Raw genomic sequence first — 17678 nt, 5'->3', positions numbered from 1 at the left:
GCTAAGACATGGAACTGATTATGAGATATGCATATTCACAGCCTGAGAACAGAAGATTACCTAATAACTTGAGACATGCTATTATGTCATGGTATGTAGATTAGAGGAATCCAGTAGTAGAAGAATCACTTTCTTGAGATATAATGCAGCTAGCAAATCACTAAGTCAGGGTGTGACAAATCCCAGGTGCCAGCTCACCATGGCACCTAGAAATTTCATTTGTGATGCCTACTAATAGAAAATTAAAATATAAAGCCTTGAATACTAGAATGAGGCTGACTCCTAAATATTCGGAGCTGGGCCCTAGAGCCAAAGAACATTTGTCAAGGCCTCCACTAGGTCAGTTCCCCCTTCCCCCATAAACTAATTTTGTAAACATTTTGAGTGATGAAGATGCTTCCGTGGAGTGAGGATATTCTACGTAGAGGAATTTTGCAAAAGGTTTCCTCCTCTCAGATTCTTGGAGCTGCCATTTGAAGTGGGGTGTAATGAAGGTGGGGCAAGCCAGGATGCATGCCCCGGGTTCCACTTAACTAGGGGTGTCCTGACTCTCCTCTCCCAAAGCAGCCACTGTGGTTTCTTCTCCCGCCCTGCCAGCCTCCACCTTCTGCAGGTCAGGCTGCAATGCTACTGGCTGCCCACCTCTCCCCTGGCACCAGCTTGCTTACCTGCCTGTTGCTGGGCCAGCCTCAGAGGCAGCACCCTTGCTGGAGCTGCAGGGAGCCCTGTAGGCAGCACTGACCAGGCTGCAAGGCGGGCTGGTGAGTGGGGCACTCTGTGGGGCACTCAGAGGCCCGGCAATGGTGCAGCCGACTCCCTTGCTGTCCCTTCTAGAGGTGCTTGCAGCTCGAAGAGGTGCACTCAGGGCCAAACATTATCAAGGGAGTGAGGGAGGAAAGCTGGCTGGCCCAGCAAGGGTGGAGAGGGTGCCTGTGGGAGGGTGGAGACTGCAGGTTTGATATTCTGATGTACCCCCTTTGCAGCCTGAATGGGTTGAGCTCCTGTGCCCCACTTCAGAGTATACCCCTAGGGAAGAAGCCCGCTCTTCCATGTCCCTGCTTGGGAAGAGAGTGGGAAGTCAGTTGCCTCCCCCTTCTTCCTCTGCATGTGGTCAACCCTGGAAAAGGAGCATTGTGTGTGTGTGGGGGGGTTAAGGAGAGGGCAGTGTGAATGGTACAGTAGACTGGGATCAACCCAGCCCTTGCCTGCCCTGAGGGGTGAACGTTTCTGGGGGGGACTTCTGGGGAGGATGTCTGGGGGCTCCTTTGTGTGGTGACTAGCACCCTACTTCAATACTAAACATTGAGTTTTGTGTGTGTACAGTGCTGTGCAGTCGATTTAGGGTTTTCAAGTCAAGAAACTTCATAGAAATGGTTTGTCATTACCTTTCTTTTCATCGCAACCCTGGAATTCCTTGGTAGTCTCTTGGGCAAACCCTGCTCAGTTTCTGAGATCTGGTGAGATCAGGCCAGCCTGAACCATCCAGGCCAAGGCAAATACTGAATTAATTTTTAAGCATAGTTTATTTTTTGTCATAGAGTATAACAGCATTAAAAAGACACAGGAAAAAGAATAATAGTATACAAAACATAAAAGATGGATCTGCATTAATTATCAATAATACTGAAGGAATTTTTTAAAAAAATTTAAAATGAGTAATAATATTTTGATATAAAAGACAGCAAATCTTTCATGCCTTTTAATTGCTTAATTTAAAATTACTTCTCAATATTAGTAACTTAATTGTTAAGGAAACATGCCTACGTTTATATTTACATATTAAGATCGTAATGGCTGCATTTAAAATTAAATAATACTTAACATTTTATAATAAGATATGACTCCCAGTTTTCTTTAAATTCACATACAAGTCTTCTGATTACAAAATTGTTAATTTTGCCATCCAATAATACTCTCTTGTTTTTTCCTCCCAAATCTCTTGCGAGGCAAATATTGAATTACAAGGTCATACATATTGACTCCATGCATCCATTGTGTTCACAGGAAATGATTAGATTCTTTTCATTGTTTGTGCGGAACATTCTCTGATATTGAAGAGGATTGTGCCTGTTTGTGTGATACTTTGTGTTCATATCTGATCTCTATGGAACTTTGGTTTCTGATTTTTTTCTTCTTTCATACTTGTCTGTAATTCTCGGATATGCAAAGGGATAAATTATACATCATTTTTAGCAGCCTGAGCAGAGTTACACCCTTCAATGGACACAGAAGGGTGGAACTCTACTCGGATTACGCTGCAAATTTTATTTATAGGCTGACTTGTTTTACCAATTGATAGATTCAACATACCAAGTTAATTCAGTGTACTATTTTCTCTACAATATTATATTTTGAGTTTTGAAATAAACTGCTGACAAATGGGTATGAGAACAGTCTTTCTTCCAGTCTTCACTTATAAGGGCAACTGTTAGCTGGTGACAGACTGAAATTTGATTTTTGTATTTTTAATGTATTCTTCGCCATTTTAGGTCCCAAAGACATCAGTTCACGCCTCATTAAAATCTCAGACAACTGAAAGATTTGTTTTACATACCCTAGTTAGATCCATTATTTTTAGACAGCTAAAAATGGATAGAATTTCATTGTACAAAGTGTCATAAGCTTTTGAATGGGAATAGGGATCTTCCTTCAGTAAGTTCGCTATCCCAGTAGATGCATAAGAGAAAATGTGAACGTGTTATTGTCATGGGGAAAATGCATACAGCAGCATCTTGGATCCTTTCATTCTCTGCTGAAGGATCGGAGGGGGAACAAGCAAATCAAAGAACTAAATGAAAATTAGAAAAATATTATACAGCTAAAATGTCACAAAAGCTTATATTATGTACTAGCAGGATAATTCCTGTGTATTCTCCTTTACGCATACTTCATCACAGCCTCTCTATGAATTCTCAAGTGATTCAGCATTCAGCATACTTCTTTACAGCCTGTTTATGAACTGTGGGGTGACATGCAGCATATTTCCTCATAGGCTGTCTGTGGAGGGATGGGTTGGTTTTTGCATATTTTGCAGCAGCTTCCTGTAGTTGTCTTTTTCTAATGCAATGTGTAAATCGCTTTCTGCATTTAATTCCTCTTCTCCCTTTAGTGGTTTCAGCAGAAGGAACAGGTTCATATACATTGAGGAGGGCAGTGTTAGAATGCAGTTGGCGCACCATTGAATCAATCGGGCTTGTTGTTTGGTGGGCATTAGCAGAACTTGTCGATGCGACAAATGGAGTTAAGAGCTTCCAAGTGCCCTTCATTCAAAATGTCACTCAATGAAATGAAGCTATGTATATAAACGCGGAAATCACCACTGACTGACTGACTGGACTCATCAGAAGGAACTCAGAAACCATTGAAAATACCCATGTTGAAGGACATGGAGACTTACGTGGTGTTTAACTGTCACCCTTAAAATGTTCCATGCAGATGGCCAGAGTTGAACAGTAAATATCCAATAAGTTGAGTGGAAGGGAATATTTTGGAAAATCCTTTCTTAGTGACCACCTGGAAGCATAACAAATGTTCGTGTGTGCCAAATTTCAAGCGTTGTATGAATTTTCGAAAATTGGTTTTTGAGTTTGAAGTCAATCCAGTCAGTGAGTGGTATTTCATGTTTATAGATATAGATGTAGAGGCCAAATCCCCTCATAGTTTCAACTTGACGTTGTCTTAATTATATAATTAAATATATTATTATTTTGTTGCTGTATTTCAGTGCCATACAATTATTCCATTTGTATTTTTCAAGCTTATATAATAGCCTCTTTTTTGGATTTTAATGCTTTGTATAAATCTCATATTGAGTTTTAATTCTTATGTAAACTCTTGGGAGCTGGGCTAGGGTTAAAGTCTTATACATGCGTGTATGGCCCATGGCTAATAAATGTGAATTTGATTGACTGATTGATATAGATATAGATATAGATGTGAAAATCATCCAGCCTAGGATCATATGATGCAGTTATACAGAGTTATCCTGCTAAGCCTATTAATTTGCACTGTATGTCTTTTAACACCTGGCCAGATTTGAGACTTCAGTTTAATTTACTGTTGAAGTATTTGCAAGCTACACTGCACCATGGGATTTTCCCGCTCATAGGAGTGGCTTTATTCTAATGAGAATGTGGCTCATTGTACCATTCAAGCTTAATCCTGCTCACTGTTCTACTCTAATTCTTCCTATTATGTATAAACTAAAACAAAATGGTATAATATTAAGAGGTATATTTTGATGTGAACTAGTCTGGTGTGGATGGTTGGAGTGGGGATTTCCCTGGTTTTCTGTTTCAGCCTTAATACCCCTCCATATCTGCAACAGGCAAGAATTGCTACTCCAGTATGACTGCTGTAAGGATTACAGAGATCATGTGTGTAAATCTCTTTGTCCCAATATGTAAATCTCTTTGACCCAATATGTTTTCCAAGGAACACTGGGTCTGACAAACAACAGTTTACTGGTAATTCCCGGCCCAAAAGCTGTCCTCAACCAGGGCCAGAGCTTTTTTGGCTCTGTCCTGTGCCTTGGGGAACACTCTGTCAAATGAAACCCAGGGCCTGCGGGACTTAGTACTAATTAGTAGTACTTTACAGGGTCTGTAAGATGGAGCTGTTCCACCAGGGCTATGGTTGAAAACTGCAATAATGTCCAACTAACTGCCCCCCCCCCCCCACACACACAAGTGTTGTGTTATATGGATGGTTTCCAGTTTTATGGGGTGTTATTGTGTACTATTTAAATATTTGAAAACATTTTATTCAGCTCAGATTGATATCAATGTATGGCACTGGGATGTTGACTGGAGATTACTGTTTATTGATTTTACTGTTTTATTGCAATTGATTGTTGTAAGCCGCCCTGAGTCCATTGTGGGGAAAGGCGGCCTATAAGTCAAAAAAATTATAGATGGATGGATGGATGGATGGATGGATGGATGGATGGATGGATGGATGAATAGGAAGCAATAGCTCAATTTCTAATACAGAATCGTGAGTTTTCTCCTCTTTCAAGGATTAGGTTATATTGGACTCATCAACAACTAAAATTAAAAGACATTTTTAAAATGGATTTTTAAAAACATTTAGTAATGGGTTTGTATTATGTTATCGACCCTTTCCACACATGGACAGGGAAAGCAGCAAACGTGGTGGAGGACAGGATCTTCATAACCCGTTCTTGTGCTGCTAACTGCTGTCTGTGACTCCACACCACGTCCCTCCATTGCATCTGGGCAGGATGAGTGCCAATGCAATGAGAACCTTGGAAAGAGCACAATGTAATGTGGAAGCTCCCTCTCCCCAAAATGAGGGTATGTTGAGTGGAAGCTGCCATTATTTGTCACTTCCAGGTAACTCTAGGAATTGCTGGGAGATCTATGATAAGAACTTCCTGGATGAGACCTTTTATTTTATTCCTACTGCCATTTTAAGCAGTGACAGGCAATAGAGCCTGAGGGCAGGGGATCACTAGTAGCCCTATTTGCAGAATGCCTTCTAAAATTCTGTGGTGCATGTGTAACCCAGCACAACTCTGGCAACATAGATCCATCTCCTTTTTAATAGAAATGAAATAACACATTAAAGAGAAAACGAAAAGGGTTATACATGCCTCATTTAACATCCCTGTGTGGGGGGCTGTCTTTGACAATGGTCCAGAAACTTCAGTTGGTACAAAGTGGAGCAGTGAAGATGCTAACTAAAATTTAGCATAGCAAACGTATAAATCCAGTACTTTACAAACTGCAGCAGCTTCTAATTTATTTCCAGGCTCAATTCAAAATGCTGGTTTTGGTCAAAAGTACTTGAAGGACCACATCCAACCATATAAACTTTCCCGGCATCGAGGGACTCCGAGTGGGTCCCTCTGCTTCTAAAATCTTCATAGAGCAGTGGTGGCGAACCTTTTTGAGACTGAGTGCCCAAATTGCAACCCAAACCCCACTTATTTATCGCAAAGTGCCAACCCGGCAATTTAACCTGAATCCTGAGGTTTTAGTTTAGAAAAAACTGGTTGGCTCCCTCTTCCTCCGCCCCACCCACTTGAGCAGGGGCCAGCCTGCTGTAGCCTTCAGCAAGTCCCACGCGCACCGCTCTGTGCCTCTCTAGCATCTCTGCCTCCTCTGCGCGCCCCCCCTTGGGCAGCAGCCACCCAGACCACAGGCACCAGGCCCGCGCCCAGCTGAGTCCTCCCTGCTCACTGTAGGGTGTGTGTGTGCACATGTCGTGCTCAGTGGGCCCAGGCCAGCCCTAGATGTGTGTGTGTGTAGTGTGCTTGATTTTCCACCCCCACATGACGAACTCATAGCCCAGCTGCCAAGATGCCCACAGAGAGGGCTCCGAGTGCCACCTCTGGCACCCGTGCCATAGGTTCGCCATCACTGTCATAGAGAGAAGTGTGGCTGACACAGGCATCTTTCTGTTTTCTGGCATCTGACATTTGTATTAATTTGATGTTTTAGTTTTATGACATTTGCTTAAAAGCCACTGAGTATTTTTGCAACAGAAAAGCAGGGTCTGAATCCTACCGATAAATAATAAAATAAACACAAAACATATGTGAGTGTATGCGTACTAGACCACTACAAAATTTTCAAAAGCAAAACTTTAACATCCATTGCTTCTGGTTATATTAAAATAGCCACTGCCAACCCCCCAAATCTGTGGCTTAGACAAGTTTGTTGTGCTAATTTTTTTTCTTGGGTGTTTAAAAACCACAGAGATTAGGAATGACTCAGAAATTAATGTTTACTCGTACACCTACTCGCTGAAAATTTCAGATGTATGTTGTTCTTCATTTCAGATCTTGTTAATATAAATTTCAGTGTGAAACCACACAATATGTATTTTTCCTAAATGGGAAACATTTGAATTGTGGTCTACTTTTCAATTTACTTGTTGGTGAGCCTTTAGCAAATAAATAGAAATGAAAGGCTCAAAGGAAGAACAGTTATAATGCAAGGAACTTACCCCAATTTATTGCATAAATATTTGCTGTCTCCTGATTTGAACCTTGTGTTGATTGCTACTAAAACATGTCAGGATTACTTTTTTTCTAAACTGTAACATTGAGTGGAAATCAGAAATTCCTTGTCATCCCATTAGAAATCCTTACAATCACACATGTTAGAATCAAAGTTGCTTAGCAGAATGCAAGCAGGATGAAGGGACTAAAAAACTTGGGCTCATTCCGCACACGCAAAATAATGCACTTTCAAGCTGCTTTCACAACTGTTTTTGCCATTCCGCACAGCTTCAAAGAGCCCTGAAAGCAGCTTGAAAGTGCATTATTCTGCGTGTGCGGAATGAGCCTTGGAGAGAACCGAGCAACCTAGTTCTGTTTGTGCAAACTGGCATTGGGTTTGAAACAGGAACCTCTTGCACTGTGCCGCAAAACACTTGGGAAATTGAGGAGACTTTCATAAGCAGTTTTGGAGACACCATGGGGATCTCTAGTTCACAAAGCAAGTCCAGAGTCCCACTGGGCATGGCCAAATCATTGGTCATTCCTAAAGTAAATCCTTAGATTCTTTTTTTAAAAAAATATTTTTATTGTATAGTTTGAAATAATCGTTCTATTTACATCATTCTGATATAATTTCCAAACAACACATTTCCCTTATTTCCTCCCACCCTCCCCTAATATTATGTTTTACTTTTCTTTTTATACCAAACCTTAGCAGTAAGTTTCATTACGTTTGTTACATCTGTCACTTTATCCCTATGTCTTCTTTGGACTCCTGTCCTCCCTTCATCCAATTCTCAACAACTTGCATCCACATATCTTTACATTATTTCATTCTCTGTTTTTCTTGCCATGGCTTTTTCGGTATTTCTTTGATAATATTTCAAAAAAATGTCTCATGTCACTTGTTCCCATATATATTCCTAAATCCGATTTCTGAATCTGCCCATTTTTTCTTATCTTTCCATCCAAACGCCTAATCACTTGCACCTGTATTGCTCTTAATCAACGCTTTTATACATATTTCCTATATTGTATATCTATTTTTTTCATCATCAAGAATTATTCCCATATATAATACTAAGAGTCATTTCTTAATTCCACTTTATTTTTCACCCGCAGATTTCTCTATCCATAGCTAATGCCTCTTTCCCAGAATCTTTTTACTTCTTTTGCATTCAATCCACATCATGGTATTATAATGTAGCATCCTTTTAGGTCTCCCCACAGTGCCAACATTTTGGGGATAATCCCTTAACCATATATGCAAGTTGTTTGGGAGTTCTATACCATTTTAAAATCAACTCTCTTTCCAACTCCATATATTTTTCAATTTTTATTTTTCTCATGCTAGCCATTATTCTTTCGTGAATCCTTAGATTCGAGCCAATGCTTCTTTTATTAAAAACAACAACAAAACAAAATGCGGAACTTGGCATGAATTCATTAAGTTTGCTGCTGCACTGGCTAAATTGTTGGTGAAGTTTCCCCAAAATAGTACATTTAAATGAGAGCATGGTGAAGTTAATCATTAACCAAAATGTCTTCAAACACTCCATCTGTCATGAGCATAACTGCTTAGCAATAGCCCTTTCCACACAAGTTACCTCAAACATTTGCAGAATGTTTCCAGTTTCCCCCTTTACTGTGCTATTTGTTTTCATTCACCCCCTCCAAACGTTTCATGGCAGCCGTGAGGGTTTTTTCCTCTTTATAGAGGGGTTATTTGTAGAAATAGTGCTTCATAGAGTCTTAGATTCTCTGTAGTAGTTGTGGGTTTACTTGCAAGTAAACTTACTCATGTGTAAGGAAAAAAATTGTTGCCTTATGTAATCGTGGATTTACTCATTAGTAGATTTACCTGCATGTAAAAAAAATGCAAAGGGGAGATTGGAGTGAGGGAACAGCCGAAAATGTCAGAAAATAAAGAGATAAGGGCCCTTTCTGCACGGGCTGTTTATGGCGGCCTGGGGACGGCAAAAACACCATCCCCAGGGAGCCATTCGCACAGGGGGCGCAGCTGCATTGCAGCTGCGCCCACCGCAGAGCTCCGGACTGGCGTAGGTAAAGCCGGGCAAGTTTTCCCAACCCTCGCTTGGCAAGCTGTTTAGGTTGTTGGGAAACGGTGGTTTCCAGGGCGCCTTCCCTCCCCCCCGATCGGGCTAATCTCACTACCTGTCCTGGTTTGCGCTCCAATTTGGCGCCGCCGAGCCAGCCTGGGGACATGCCCCCTTTGCCCTGCGACCCTGGAGCGCTCGCGCAGGGCAGGGGGGCGTGTCCCCTGGCCTCGGCAACGTGCCGGAGGGCTGCAGGACCGTAAAGTCACTCTGGCATTCGACGGCGCAAGAGTTTCAGACCGTCGTCTTGGCCGATTCTGGGACCGTCCATGCAAACAGTCCCAGAGGGGTCGGGTCAGCGTGGATTGCGCCGACCCGACCCCTTCCGCCTCCGTGCGGAAACGGCCAAGGGCAAAAGATCTGCTCAGGGAAGGAAAAAATGGCACCGAGAGGAAAGTTAAGCTAGGGCAGTGGGAAAGATAGAACGTTTTTAAAATCATCACACAGCAAGAGAAGATGGCTTGAAAACGTTTCAAACAAAACAAAACAATCATTGTAAAAGGGCTTCAGAACAAAACATTTTCAGGCTGGAAATAAAACCTTTCCAAAACCAAAGGGGGGGGGAAAAGCAGTGCGGAACTCCATGGAAAAACTGTTTCATTTCCTGCCTGGAAACATTTTAAAAGTTGTGTGCAGAAAGAGTCACTGTTAGTGTGGTATTTCATGTGGTACAGCATTTCTCCTCAACAGCCCCTGTTCCCTCATTGCTTCGATTTGGGTCCGAACAGCTGTTTGTCAATAAAAAAAGGAAGACGAGACACCCTTTGACCACCAAAGAAAACAGTGTGGAAGCAAGAGAATATCATAGAAGCTGCAAGTAGCAAAACCCAAGTGGGTTGTTGGTGTAATAAAGAAACAAATGGGTCAGGACAGAATGATGAAGCCTTTTTTACTATGCTTAATGCTCATAGCTGTTTGGTGCATGAAAACGGGAAATGAAATGTGTTTGTGCGTGAGACTGGGAAGGAGGCTTGTCAAGGGCTGATTCTTTATCATTTCTTGTGTTATTAAGCAGATCTATTGAGCAATGTTATGGTGTCAGAATAAACAAAGCTGTTTTGTCTGTTCCGATCCTGCGTGCTAAATATTTTAATCATCCCATTCCGCTCCCGGATACAGTCTTTTTACCCCTACCTTTTTCATCAAGATCATCTTTCTTTCCCAAAGTATTACTTCTCTGGCTCTTCTACCCTCCTGTTCGAAATGACAGAGAACAGTGAGTTTTCTTTTAGAAATAGAGGCTACATATTTTAGAGTAAGACTACCTCCAATCTCTTTATCAGATGGACAAAGGCATTCCAAGTATGTTCCAACCATCAGGGGATATTAATTTGAAAACGCCATGTGTAGAAAGAGAACTTGGAAATGGAGTTAGGATCCTCTAAAAAAACAAAGTGAAACAAAAAAACCCACAACCTTTGTGCAGGTGACCACACCACATATGCAAGATCATAGCCGTTTTCTGCTTATCTGGAATTACTATTATTTCCTGCTTCCCCACTGCTTATTAACATAGTTGAGAATATTCTGTATAATATAAACAACATGCATACTGTTACGTGTGGTGGAATTGCTGGCTTCCGGAGTTATCCTAAGCAGATCTACTCAGGTGGATTCTGCATCGGCCCCAGAAGCAGCGGGGCACCGGTGTACATGGCACCAGCACTGACCTGGGGCCATTGGCACACTTGTGTGCTGGCATCCTCGGTGCTGCTGCGGCCCGTGACGATGCCTCAGCATGGAGGTGTGCTGGATTTTTTTGTAACTTACCTCCTCCTCCCTGTGTAGCTCCGTCAGGACGAGGGGACATGTCCCCGTGGCCCTAGCAATGACCTGGGGGTCGGGAGCAGGGGGCCTGTCCCCTCGTCTCGACAGAGCTACGCAGGGAGGAGGTAAGTTAACAAAAAAAGCGGCGCGTCAGAAAGCGGCACCCTCCACCCTGTGCTGTTTTCTCGGCACTGGGTGGATGCCACCGCTTCCAAGAGACTAGCTCATTTTGTGAGTCAACAAAACACCGTTTGGGGGCAGGGGGGAGAACAGCGCTGCCTTGATTTGGCGGCAGCAGCCATGGGAAAATCCCCCTCCAAATAGTGTTTTCACCGGGCCAACACCAGTGATTTTGCCCTGCGCAGAATCCACCTCAGAAAAAAACCATGTTATTCTAATCTTACTCCCAGAAAAATGTTCTTAGGATTGCAGCTTTTATATCTGTTCTTGTCAGATGACTGGTATGGCTAATTCCATATTTACCCAAATTCAGTAAATAAATTTTCCACAAAGAAAATGAATTGTAGTGAAACAGTTTCCATAACATTTAATTTGACTTGTGGACTATAGGGAACTTCAGTATTTTCTGATTAGACTGAAAACTCAGGTTAGTCTAAACATAGGATTGTGTTAGAGTCTGGAAGGCATGGTTGCATTTAGTAGCATTCTTTCCTGATGCTTCTCCTTGCATCTGTGGCTGCCATCTTCAGAGGATCTGATGCCAGCCACAGATGCAGGCGAAACATCAGGAGAGAATGCTGCTAGAACACGGCCACGCAGCCCGGAAACCTCACAGCACCCCAGTGATTCCGGCCATGAAAGCCTTCAACAATAGGTGTAATTATTAAGGCTAGTTAAGACAGGACAGGAGAAATTACTCCCAAGAGCAGGGGTATTTGGTAAGTGGCTGTTGGAGAGGAGAGGACAATATCCTTCCTTCCTTCCTTCCTTCCTTCCTTCCTTCCTTCCTTCCTTCCTTCCTTCCTTCCTTCCTTCCTTCCTTCCTTCCTTCCTTCCTTCCTTCCTTCCTTCCTTCCTTCCTTCCTTCCTTCCTTCCTTCCTTCCTTCCTTCCTTCCTTCTCATCTTATAAGCAGTTGTTTTGTGATTAGCTTGGTGAATATAGTGTATTACTTGTCACAAGAGACAGATTTTATAATAGCCACTGTTCCTTTTAGTTGGGGTTGTTTTGGACTTCTTCAGCAACTATAATTGTGGAGAATGGCTGAAGTGCGTGGAGTTCTTGTAGTTGTTTTCTGAGACAAACTAGTTTTGCTTAAAGCCTGCTGAGCTTCATTTGACCACTAATAGACAGTTATGGTCATTCCTAACAGCTACTCCAGAACGGTCTGAAGGACAGCAGGTTTAGATACACAACAGAAAAGGTCCGCCATTGAGTCTTGTGTTTCCGTACACACAATGATAGTGTATAATGTCTATGCCAGAAAGGGGGATTCTCTAGTTGATCCTATTGCTTACCCAGTGGTGGGATCCAAAAATTTTAGTAACAGGTTCCCATGGTGGTGAGATTCAAACTGTGGCGTAGCGCCAATGGGGCTGGGCAGGGCACAACGGGGGTGTGGCCGGGCATTCCGGGGTCGGGGCATTCCTGGGCAGGACTGTGGCAAGGATGCAGCCACTGTGTTGGTCCTTGGGCAGGAAACGAATGCATGCAGGCGCAGGCTGCCACGCATGCCGGTGCACCTCCTGCTAGACTGCTTCAAGTTCTGCGTGCTACTGCTGAGAGGAGAGGCGTAACTAAGGCAAAAATCACATGGCAAAATCACCAATTAGTAACCCCCTCTAGGCACACACAAATAATTAGTAACCTACTGTCAGGAACCTGTGAGAACCTGCTGGATCCCACCTCTGGCTTACCCCCCTGAAGGACAGAGGCAAGACTACATGTAAGAACTGAGAAAGTTTGACAAAAACGCAGGTTTACCACGGATCGCATTCTTACCCTACCAACTGTCTGGGAGATTTTTCTTTCAAGGCATTGCTTCTTTACTAAGGCCGCTCGCGACGGTAAGCTTCCATAGTATGACGCGCCTGGGGGCGCCAAAAGGTGCCGCCTCTAGGTCATTGCCAGAGCTTGCTAACAGGCGCCAAGCTGCTGCAACGCAGAGCAGCAGTGACCTGGACTCTTCTTCCTTCCCCCAGGGCGTAAGCGCCAAATGGCCCTGCAAACAACAACCCTTTAAAGGGTTGTTGTTGGGGAGGGAGCGCTTCTTCCTGGCGGCGCTGTGCGCAACCGGCCGGCTGGAAGACGCTGTTTTCAGCCGTCTTCACGACTGTCCTGCTGTCAGCCTCGCGCGGGAGTGCCGCAGGTTCCTCCGCCCATTGACTGTCCCTCCCACCTCCAGGGGTCGTGGAGGCGCAGCGGGCGGGGCTGTGATGCCCGCGCAGCGCCATTTTAGAGGAGTGACACCGTGGAGTGGGGCTGGGAGGGCTTAGAGGCAGTTCCGCGGAACCGGCTTCTGCCGCCTCTGTCGGCCTCCGCTTCTGCCCGCTCGTGATAAGCTTGCATGCGAATGGGCTTCCGCCCCCACGCCGCCCGCACTCTTGGTGGCGTGGGGGCGGAAGGAGGCCGTGCGGAAGCGGCCTAAGAGATTGATATCTCATCAGGAGAGTCTGAATCCCTATGAGTGTTCCTGCTGGCATGTAGCTATGCCATGCAAGTTCACTGGACTTGGCATCCTGGACTAGCTATCCACAGGACTTATATGTGGGACTTTTCAATATGATTTGTGACAGGTTTTTCCTGTACTATTTACTGTTTATTGCGCTTTGTACTTTGTTCACTTATTTGCACGATAGCATTTATTAAATCGCTGGTCATTTGATTATATGTGTCGTCGATATATAGCAGCAGTACAGATATGCTGGTTTTTTGTTTAGGTCATAGCCTGTTACTCGTTACCTTTTGGCGTTTGGCTTGTCCCTGGGTCAGGGGGCAGGACGGTGCACAGTCATTGGAGACTGTGGCAAGGCAGGATATCAGAGGTCACACTGATTGTTAGCGAGTACAGGAGCACATTTTGGCATAGGAAGCATCCTGCCTCCAAACCATCTTCTGGGGTGCTCTACCCTCTGGCGCCTTTGGAGAGGGATGACCTGTCAGCCATGGGATGTGGAACCCCACTGTGTTTATGGTATTTGTAGGGGATCTGCCCAACCCACAACACCACTCCCGTCTGCCACTGGCTTGCCTGATGTCATGCTGAATCCAAGACAATTAGAGACTGTCCCCATATGCAGGGAAGGCTGTTTTTGAAGACTCTTCACTGTTTTTGAAGACTCTTCACTCTTCAGCTTGGCACCCGCATATCTGTTTTGTTCTCCTGAAAAGGGATACGTTGACATTGACTTCAGACCTAGGAATTTCCACATTCCAGACACAGCCAATATTCTGTTTCATCAGTTTGTAGGTTTGTTTCTGCTGGCAAAAGGGCATTAGCAGAACCAGGTTATTTCCTGAGTGTCCAGCCAGTCTCATTAAGGAACTGGATTATGGAAGCAACCGCATACCCATAAGGCTGACTGATCCCTCCATGGTAGAGTCCCAATTACCCACCTCTTGAAGGTTGGATGCTCCAAGCTCTGAGGTCACTGGACCCTGTGATAATCAGGAGCGTCCTGGATTCTGGCACGTCATCTGTAGCAGCCGCTTTTAATGCTGTGGTTGTCATTTTTCCCAGTGTGGCCAGCCAAAAACCTGATGCTTGCAATAGCCATGATACGAATCCTTTTTTCCAGCCTTAACTCCATGGCTTTCTCTGGTTCTTTTCCTTGATCTGCATGCCCAAACAGGGCTGAGACTGCTGGGAACCACTTGACGCCCCCAGGCCTTTAAAACCGATCAATGTTACTGTTCACAAAGGATGCAAGACAGTGCAGCAGTGGTTTCTTGTGGGCCCCACCATCCATTTCAACCCCAACATGAATGGAATAAAGCAGACAGGGTTGGACTGTGCTCCATAGACTGTTTTTGCACTTTCCAAAGCCTCTTGTAACCAGTGTGAACCATTCCTCTCCAATACAGCCCCAGTCCTAATAACCCTGCTGATTATCCACAAACACATTCCATACCCTGCAGACTCTCTATGCATGGTGTGATTGGCTGGAGTCATTGAACTCCTTGGAGTACGAAACCGGAAATGTGACAGTTCCTTGCAGGATAAATACCATCTGTTTCACTGGGTGACGGAAGCATCTATGTTCAAAATCAACCTTCCTACCCACCGTCCCACACTTTTACATGGAGAGAGATGTAGTTGTGGCAACTCAGGCCCTTTCCCCACTTACCTTAAGCCCCGCGCTACTCTCCTCAAGTAGTGCGGGGTCCAGCTGCACTCCCCACTTCAGCGCATCGGCATGCGCAGAACGCAGGCCACCCCGGACAGCTGCCCCTCTCTCGCCAGCTGCAGCGCTGCCATGCCATTCCTGGCGCCTTTTGAAATGGCGCCTTTTGATGACCCCGCGCAGAGCGCGGGGTCGTGGGGAAACCGGGGCACGCGCCAGGAATTGCGCGCGCTGGGAATTGCGCGCAGCATGTCCATCGGACAAAGGTAAGTGGGGAAAGGGCCTCAGACGCTTTATTAGAGGAGTAGAAAGGGCTGAGGCAACCAGAGACCATGTCCATGGAATCTCAGAGGAAATGAGTATTGCTGTCCAGGGGTGGTGTCCAAATGGGGGCAGAGCCATACAAGGAGCAGAAGGCGGAAGATACAGTCCACAGTGAATGCTGTTCTCCTGGCCCTGCTTGATAGAAACTATCCAGTTTATTGGGGTAATTACACCCCTATGCTTTGTTCTTATATAATTGCATACTTGTTAAAGTCAACTGAAACCGACAGCATCATTTCTTCTAAAATCCAGCTCATTAAAATTCAGACCTTGTTCTAGATGTCAGGTTAATGTTTTGAAATCAAAGACATTTGGGCAATAAATTATCCACCAGATGTATTAGCTGAAGCTACTGATTAAGTAAAAGTTCCTCTGCATTAATATGACAGTGTCTAAGCATGTCTGAGATAAAAATCGCAGCACAAACTAACCTGGCTGGCTCATTCCCACCCACCCCTCTAATTTTAGGAGACGTACTTAACATGCATTAGGTTATAAATGAATATTGGTTTTCACACGCTAGCTCTTTGGCCAACCTGAATCAAATCACACGGGGGGGTGGGTAGGTTTAAAAAAGGGGAGAGGAAAACTCTGTGAGAATTGTCTATCCTTCACATTACTGCTTTTCATTTTGGAGTACACAGTTTGTCCTGTCAGTAATAAAATCATTTGTTGCCGTGTAATGTGATGAAGTCGGCCCGCGGGGGTCGCAAGGAAGAGGCGAGACGCGGTGATATCATCCGGTGGAGAGAGCCAGCAGCAGGAAGCGCGGTCCTTGGATCCGATAGCTCTGATCCGTGGGCCTGGCAACTCTGCCGTGTGCTAGTCCCTGGCACCTTTTATTAGGGTTTCTGTGGGGGCGTGTAAAGGAGGTGAATAGGCAGGAGAGCAGAAGAGCGGGAGAGCGGGAGATCATCATGTGATGCATGATCTCATCGGGCTGCTACGTGCAGGAGGAAGCGTCCGCGTCTGGGTCTAATCCATACCTGGGGGCAAGAGCCCTTTTGTCCCTTTGTCTGGGACACCTGGTGACCGTGAGTCAGGTAGTTCATGACCTGTGACTCACAGGGGACCGGGGGGTGGGGGAGCGTGTGCGCCCAGAAGGCCGCAGCTGGCACAGGCATTCCATGCGCTCTACCTGCGGTTCTGCTGGGTTCGCGGGCTCACCCCTACAATGTGAGATAAATACAAACTGGCTAGCCCTGGGAATGGGTAGAAAACATGTGCCCTGTCTGAATTTGCCAAGAACTGGTAATAAAAAAGAGAACTGATAATGTAGATTGTAGAAGTATTGAGATTGAAAGAAATATATGGAAAGTCTTAATGAAAGAATCTGTGGGATTTATTTTCAGTAGGGTGAAACGTAAGGGAAAATGAAACGTTTGGTGGGAGGGAACCTAAAGTCAACCCAAAATAAAAGTGTGTTTGTGTTTATCAACTCAGTTTATCCCACTGCCATCATGTGAGCCAACCAGTAAAAGACTCATAACCACTGTGCTTGGTGCTGACAGGCAATTTCATGATACGATAACTGGAAATGAGGGATGATCAAAAAGGGTTGAACATACAATACAAACCTAAGTTGAATCACACCTTCTGAGTCTGGGGGGAAGGGTAGGGAGGGGAAGGGGCCTTCATCTGGTCGAGGGCCACCCACCCTGGGGGAAGAAGAAGGGGGAAAGGATAGGGAGGAGGAAAGGAGCCCATCATCTGGTCATGGCCCACCCACCTGGGAAGATGGGCAGGGAGGGGAAGGGGGAAGTGGATTTAGGAGGGTTCCATTTTGCTGATGATTGCATTGTTAAATAAGCATTTTTTTTAACCTCAATGCCGCTCCCACAACATACCATGCTTGCTGCTACTGAACATCAGAAAACATCAGAGAAACTTGGAAGTTTGTTTCTAGGGAATATAGCGTGAAGCTTTTACAGCGCTTGAAAGATTGGTGTGTGTATGTCTGTGAGAGAAAGGAAAAAAATGCAGCATTCTAACGAAAGTTAATGCTTGAAAGAAAACTTTTTTGCACTGTTGTATTTGTGCATTTTTAACATAATAAATGCACTCAGGAAGATTGATCCAATATTTTACTGAAAATGAAATTGCAAAGTGCTATTCTCCCGCAGAATGCAATGACATAGCTTTCAAAGGATTCAGTGGTGTTTCAGTTTTCCTTTTTTTTAAAAAAGGTGTAGCTCTCATT

The 17678-nt window shown here is 44.5% G+C and overlaps 1 protein-coding gene across 1 annotated transcript in view; it reads left to right on the top strand.

Annotated features, from left to right (window-relative positions):
- Positions 1-17678, top strand: part of BMP6 (bone morphogenetic protein 6) — a 186592-nt gene that overhangs the window by 54464 nt on the left and 114450 nt on the right. The gene's annotated exons all lie outside the window — the stretch shown is intronic.

The sequence above is a fragment of the Sphaerodactylus townsendi genome, linkage group LG09 (assembly GCF_021028975.2).
Source record: "Sphaerodactylus townsendi isolate TG3544 linkage group LG09, MPM_Stown_v2.3, whole genome shotgun sequence".
Taxonomy (NCBI): Eukaryota; Metazoa; Chordata; class Lepidosauria; order Squamata; family Sphaerodactylidae; genus Sphaerodactylus; species Sphaerodactylus townsendi.
Note: the sequence above shows the minus strand (reverse complement) of the source record. Positions and strands in the feature narration are given on the sequence as shown.